This window comes from Drosophila mauritiana, chromosome 3L (assembly GCF_004382145.1).
Source record: "Drosophila mauritiana strain mau12 chromosome 3L, ASM438214v1, whole genome shotgun sequence".
Lineage (NCBI taxonomy): Eukaryota > Metazoa > Arthropoda > Insecta > Diptera > Drosophilidae > Drosophila > Drosophila mauritiana.
Genome location: NC_046669.1, coordinates 616,806 through 624,477, shown reverse-complemented (window position 1 = coordinate 624,477; position 7,672 = coordinate 616,806). Strand labels below are relative to the sequence as shown.

At 43.2% G+C, this 7,672-nt stretch overlaps 1 long non-coding RNA gene across 1 annotated transcript; it reads right to left on the bottom strand.

Moving 5' to 3' along the window:
- Positions 1-4,296: 4,296 nt before the first annotated feature.
- Positions 4,297-6,047, bottom strand: LOC117139938. The gene is made up of 2 exons (XR_004459389.1): positions 4,933-6,047; positions 4,297-4,821 (listed from the first exon to the last, which is right to left on the bottom strand). It is a non-coding gene; the product is annotated as an uncharacterized LOC117139938 (long non-coding RNA).
- Between the last annotated feature and the right edge of the window lie 1,625 nt (positions 6,048-7,672).

The window sequence follows — 7,672 nt, the reverse complement described above, 5'->3', positions numbered from 1 at the left end:
AGCACAACGCGATCATTAACAATGTTTGTTTGCGTCTTGCAGCCTTTTTAATTGCTCTTATTCAGTTGGGTTTTCTAGTTATTGTACTTGGGACTCGTTACTCTAATTGATAGCATTACAATAGTAATCTGCCATCATTATTATCGTTCGCGTTCGAAATATGCAATTGCGATTAAAAAACTCTCTCGGAGCAATTTCCTGAGAGTTTCCGGAGCAATACAAATCAGGATCTGTTAGCCGCGCTATGATATAATCTCCGTGGGAAATTCGAGGAGGAAACCGAACCACATGGAAACGTGGCCATGTGAAGGCCAGCCCAAATCCAAGCCCAACCCACATCACCTGGCCAAGAGTACAATGGAAAGTGCATTAGCAGAGCCTCCGGTGATTTTTCTCTTTTTGAGTTTTTCTATTGCAGCAATTGCGGCTATTTTCGCTTGGCCCACAGATGTATCTGCATCTGTGTCCGTGGGGCTGCAGCTACATCTGTATCTGTATCTGTGTGGAGTGCAGAGCGACGCTTTATGGCCAAAACCCCAGCCCCTCTCCTCGCCCGGCAACTTTCCCGGTTAGTGCCACCGACATTCCAATGCGTATCCGGGATTGTGAAATGTTTTCATTTCAAGAAAGACACATTTACTGCCGTCTAGCGTCTGCAATCCGTCTGTATCTGTATCTGAGCATGCACTGTATCTGTATCTGTTTGCGTACACTTACAGAAATGTACCCCATAAATGCAGGATAGTTAGCTGAAAGTATCATTAAACTTTAAAAAGTTGTCTTTACTCGCAGTTGTTATTAGTTTCTCGTCTCCTTTTTCTGCATGGGTTTCGACTCAAATTTCTGCGAGTGTAGCGACGATTGTGCTTTCGACTGTTTCTCTTTCTCTTGGCCACTCTCCTTCGGCTACGTGCCGCATTTTAAACAATATCAGCACAGTTCACTTCGAGCCAAGGAATCGGAATGCGATGAGCTAAGCTTGGTAGAAGTTTCTCCTGGCCAACTATTTTTGTATCTTGGCCATTTACAACGCTTGGATCGATTCTATTTATAAGCATTTTATTGCAGAGAATCAACATTCCGTTGCGACGAGCCAAACTAAGTTTATGCCCCTGAATTGGGGGTAATAATAAGAGAGGTTTTCATGTTTACCCTATAATTAATAATGCCTGCGATTAGCGATTAATTTGCACACCGAATGCACGTTTATTTTTGACATCTCTTAAAATCCAACATGCAATACAATACAATTCAATAAGTTCTGGGATGATACATTTAAGCAATGATTACAAAGTAAATGCAAATTATCTAAGACTAAAAAATGTGGAGATTTATAGATAAGCTCCATCATTTAAGTAGACATAAACGGGCCGACAAATACTTGTTTTCGGATTTCTTTCGGCTTTGATCTTCCATCCTAATGAGCCATAGCACAATAACTGCCCACTAAATCGCCATGTGAAGTGGCACATCTCGGGCCTATAAGGCGTTTAAATTTAGTTACACAAGGCATTCCAGGGAGTCGTCGCTCCAGTTTGCATAGCATACGAGTTTATATTGAATTCTAGGAAATCGGAACCGTGAATCGGGAAGTGGGGAAGAAACAGCTGCAGCTGCCACGGGGCATTTAGAAAGTCACCCCAAATCCAAGTGCCCTTGCCCATGCCTATTCCGATTCCTATTCCTATTCCAAATCCAAATCCGAATCCGAATCCATCGCATGTACGTGGACCTATGTGGAAATCGATGTGTGTGTGCATGCTGATTAGCACCTTGGCATGTGCTATATGCCAGAAGCCACATACATATATACTAAGCGATATATGTTGGCACTTATGTAAGCCAACGCGTGTTTGTGTTGGAAAATAATCAATTGGTAAATATGTTTATCACGACTTTTCGGCCGTATAGCTCTCCACCTCTGTCCAACGTGCTCCACTTTGTCGATCGTTTCATGAATGAAAAAACCGTCGGTTGGTCGGACGGTCGAACGGTCGGAGTTCATTGCCCAGGTGGGTCGCCCCGACCGGGTTACGTACTCACTCGCACTATACCCACACCTAACTACACACATACATCGCTTATCGTCTCCGCAGCGTTATCAGCGCCGCGTTTACGAATCAAAAGGGCTTTTGTAATGGGCAAACAAAGCATAAAATACCAACATCAAGTTGTTTAGATTCGGTCGCCGCTGGTATGCTTGGAATGCTGTTTACCCAAGCAGGCCTTCTCATTGACTCCGATTTTCATTCTCCACGTCCAACATCCAACTCGCCTTGGGATGACAGTCGGAAAAGAGCAATAGAGACAATGTAGCTACGGCAGCGGCGCAGGCGCGGCTCTTACACTGAGCAAAATCCATGAGCATGAATACTATTTCTATGGAATTAGCATTTATCCTAACAATTTTATTTTGTTATTAATTGTAATTAAAAGAGAATATCACAAGGTATGGTATACAGAATACATGATTAGAGTCCAGTTATAGGCAGATTTAATATGTGGTCAGCATCAGTATCTTTTTCGAAAACTTTGTATTAATACTAGGGAAAGATAACGTAATATATACAAATATTTTTATGAATATAATTGTAGTGAAATCTTTTTAACCTTTTAAATCCATGAATAAGTTTTTATAAGTGCCATGGCACTGCACTCACCTTCGATTTCCCGGCCCCATCTCCATCTCCATCCCCATCTCGATCCGACTTGGATCGGTCGGCATAAGTTCAAAGCTTTGTTACACGATATCGCTATATCTGTGTAGGCACACCAAACAACAAAAATCGACCATCGGAATGTGGAATGTGGTATTCATTGACAAAATCAGCTTTCAAAATGATCTCACTTGTATGAAAAACAGTCAAACCAAATCGAAAACCGGTTTCGTAGTCAAATCATTGGAGTTACAAACGCTTTTCGTTCGTTTTCCGTTTTTCCTCATTCGATCGTGGTCTTTATAACATCAACAACATCTGCATCTGAGCGTTTTTCACGCACGTGCCTGGCTCACATTTAATAACTATAATTATAATGTATGTCAAGTCGACCGAAATTATATGCTGCCAGTTAACACTTTAAAAAGCAAGAGAGACCACAAAGAAGCGAAGAACGAGGGACTCAAAAGATCCACAAGAGGCGAGAATAAAAATACCTTGGCTAGCCTAAATATTTTCACACGCGCCGCGAGAAAAAAAAATGATCTTAAGGTTTTAGTCTTTCATTCTTTCCTTCTTTTCTTTTCGTTTTTTATTTTTTTTTTGTTTAATAAAAATAGCACACAATTAGTGGCGCTGAGTTTTTGCTTTTTTTTTTTTGGTGTGGGAGGACGTGAACTGTAAAATGCCTGTGAGTTATCAAATTGGGGATTACATACCTTTATAAATAGTTTCTGCGCAGGCGCGCCCGTATTTCTCCAACTGCATTGGTGTGTGGAGTGCCTAGCACATACACATACACACTGACATAAAATACACAATCTCCATTTAACAATCATTAATTTAGACGTCGTTCCAGCGGGACGGAGAGGAAAGCGTGCGAAGGGAGCGGTGGCGCTGCTCCCGCGATGATCACACGCTGCTGGGAATGGCCCGGAATCTGGAATGGGAATGAGTTGGAAGCTGTGTGGGAAAGTATGCGCCGCCGCCTCTGCCGCCGTCGACGTTGCTGAAATAAACAAGACCAAAAACAAAAACAACAACCCCAACTGGGCCCCGAAAATTAGGTCAACATTTTTTCATTCACTCTTTTTTGTTGCTGCCATACATATTTCGACACACATATTTTGTGTGTTTAAGTTTTTAGGTATTTTTTATTAACACAAACTTTCTATTGAGCGGCGAATAGTTTTTGTTTCTTTCCCTCTTTTCTCATTTTTTTTCCACTCTTCCACACATGAACTTCAGCAGACCGTAGCATTAACCGTTAGCTTTTTTATAACACATTTTATGGCGATGCGACGGGCGCAACTTGACAATACAAATATCTTTTTTAATTGACATTTATGATGTGGTATAAAAACGCACCGCTCGCTGCCCTTTCCTGTAACTCCTTCCTCTTTCGAGTATGCAAATTAATGGGCCCGAAAAATCGGTTCTCCCATCGATATCATATCGATATTCCCGCTGAAGAGCTCTTTTTCTGCTGAATTTGGTTTTCGGACGAAACAACGGAATGCCGACGAGGAACTGCAAAACAAACGGGATAAGTCAGAGCGAAGAGAATGACCGATGACACTGTGAAAAAATATTACGTTTAATATCGCTTGAATTACGATATTATGAGGGTAAGGAAAAACGACTCTCAACCTTGTAAACATATATGGTGCAATTTCTTACGATGTTAAAAAAATTTTCATTGACTGTCGTTTAACCAAAGTATTGCTGCAAAGAATATACGAGTTCAGTTAAGATCTTAATTTTCATGTTCACCTTACTCTCATTTCTCTCAGTGTTTTTCTGTCCCTTTTCCCTTTGCCTGTTTTGCTATCCCGCTCGCACCCTGACGCCGCGTGCACGCTCTTCTTTTCTCAGTAAAACGGTTCTTCTGCTTGTCGCGCCTTTTCTTGCCGCCACTACTATTGCCGTCTCGCCTGTCTGGCAGCCGCATTCTATGCTGGTGGTTGACTTGTTTGTGTCTCCGTCTGCCCGCCTCTTCGTCTTTTTGTGCTGAGTGATGCAACTTTTATGACTGTTCACGTTCCCGATTCTGTTCCCATTCACGTTCTGGCGGCTAACTCCTGTTCCCAGTGAAGGTTAGGATCGTCGAGTCGGGAAGAATGAAACGGGTCTCAAAAACCCACGCTCAGTCGCATGACTCACGCTTGAAAAATTTCAATTTGAATTTCTAAATAACCGCACATACACACAGCATCCAATTTCAGCCAATAAACGGCGTTGTGTGTGTGCATGTTGTGTGTGAATTCCGACTTACGAGTGTTCCCATCGAAGGTTAGGCATTATTTTTTCGTTCGGATGTCAATGGAACCCGATTGGCCGACGACGACAGTCTAAAAACCGAAAAACCAGTTTGAAGACATATTTTCTATTCGCTGCTTATTCTGCTGCTGCTGCTTCTTCCTCTTCTGCATTCCACACACATACACTGGCACACTGAATTCGAGTTCGAGTTTAGTTTTCCACTTTCCCCCTTCTTCCAGCGTTATTTAAACTTTCTGGAATGCGGTTGTGTCTGCTCTCCTTGTAACCTCTTCGCTGGAACCGCTTTCCCGTGTTCATTCGTTACTCATGTTGCTCAAGTTAAGTTAAGTTTAGTTTTAAAGTCTTTATATGTACGCTAGTGTTCACACTTTGATATTTATGTGTTTCTCGTTTCGGTTTGTTGCGCGAAAAGCAAGAGCAGGCGAGAGCGGCACAACCATGCGGCTGCAGCTATGAAATTTTACTGAATGAATATTTCTTTTCTTTTGCGCCGATCTTTCATCTTGGCGTTGGAATTCGAAGTCGACAGAGGCAGCGGCGGCGGCAGCGGCAGCGGCAGTGGCGTCGGCTGAGCAGCGGCTGAGGCAGCGACTTCGTTAAAAGTTGTACCTTTCGAAAGTCGCTTAAGTGTGTGGCTGCGTGCGTGTGTGTGTGTCGGCTGGATCGCGTTCGTATGTGTGTCGGTGTGCTAGAAAGTTTCGATGCCGAACTATGTTTGAAGGCGCATGCATAAGAAACTTACAAAACGGCATTCCACAAACAAACCGACACTGTCCGCCCCTTCCAGTCGCTCCCCTTCCAGCCGCCTTCTTCTTCCAAGCCGGCGAGAAGAGTATCCCTATCTGCATTTGAATCTGTGCTACTTTTGCATTTTGTCGCATCAGTATACCGATATATCGGCGTGTAGCGCACTCTTCTTCTCGCCCCCGAAAATTCTTCAGCGCTTCTAGCGTTTTCCTATATGTTGTAATCTACGGAACAATAAAAAATGCTGTGGGGCTTTCGTAAGTGTCTTTTTGGAATTTTCGTTTCGTTTTTTTATTTTGTTTTTCTTCGTGTGTTTGTAGCTGGTGGCGTTCTGTTTTTTGTTTTTCGTAAACAACGCACACACACACACACACACTGTAAAATTCGTCATTGAACGGTAAAAAAAACAAAAATTCCAACGTGTTTGACTTTGTCTCTAGACAATCTCGCTCGTGTGTGTGTGGATTTTTTCAATTACAAGTTTGTAAATGGAATTTCTGAACTTTATGTGAACGAGGTCATTTACAACACACACACACACACACAAACGTTTGTAAAGAAGGGCGCGGGGCTAAGGTTGCTCGGGGAATTTTTGTTACATTCGTCATGAACTTATTTATAGGAAATTCCATAGGCTTTACTGGTTATTTATGGCCGCAGATCGCTGGGGGGATCTACTGGGTCCAAAAGCGGGGGAGTGTTGTATCGGTCGGCTGCATGCATATCAAATGCCAAATGGGACAATCCCCAACTGGCTCGAAAATATCACGAAAACGGAAATAAATCAGACCCGATTTGATCGTGGTTTTCAGTAGCTAGAAGTACTTTCTGTTTAGATCTAAATCTAGACATAGATCTTAATAGGAATGCAACTCGAAAATGGTGTTATGATTTTGTGGTCTGGTAGGTAGATTTTTTTCTTAAAGAGATCTTTAAATTTACTAGATTTTATCTAATAATATAAAGCCGTTCTATTTATGCCCCTTCTTTCTATAAATACCACAAATTCATTAAATTCTATTTGGTTAAGCCTTTGCACCTTTCTGATTAGCAATTCCCTGAATTCCGGGCGCCAGGTGTATTTACGATGGCCCACAATCAACCCAATCAATCCAGCCAACTGTCCCGTATCAATGCCGTCCATTGACAAGCTTTCGTCGCTTTCGCGGCCCTCCAGTGGAGTAACACAGGAATCAGTGGCTGGACGATCGTCTGAGTGATAAGCTTTTCGGGGCGGCTACTTGACGCAAGAATTTCTGGAATTTCGAAAGTGTACACACACCTGTGGACCCCTCGGTAGAAGCGGAATGAGGCCCGGAGCAACCAGACCCAAGCAGCCCAGTCACAAAGCACGCGCTCAATCTACGGCTTATCAACAGGCCGACGACGGTAGGCCCATACAAAGGCCAAACTATAAATGACATGTGATGCCATGGCCGTAGCCCCACCACAACCATGCGCCAAGGGTACGAAAATACTCAAGATTGAGTCACATGCCTGGCACTTGCCGGGTGGAAAAGAGTCGGCCTCAGGCGGAAATTGAGTTCTGTTCCTCTTCTCCCTCTGGAAGAAAATTGAAAAACAAAGGGAAAACCAAGCAAGATTTCCCAATCGAAAGCTTCTTGGACTTTCGACCGACTGTGTGTACTATTTACAACATCAACGGAGCAACGTCAAGACCATAAAAATAATTAATACAACTTATCAGCAGGGCCGCGATATACCACCACTTGAGGAGCACCTATGACGTGGAGCGACTGGCACTGGCACTGGCATTACCGTTTTCCTTCCCATTCGCATACCCATTTCCATTCCCAGCCGGCTGCATGGTCAGCGATCGTACGGTAGATGCGATCCGATTCGATGGCAAAAGAATTCCCCCTTTCGGTGTAATTGCTTTTGGCCTGGTCGAAAGTCGGCCCGAACCGAACCGAACCGAAGCACACCGCACCGAACCTAATGATAATACCCGCGATCTAATAGGA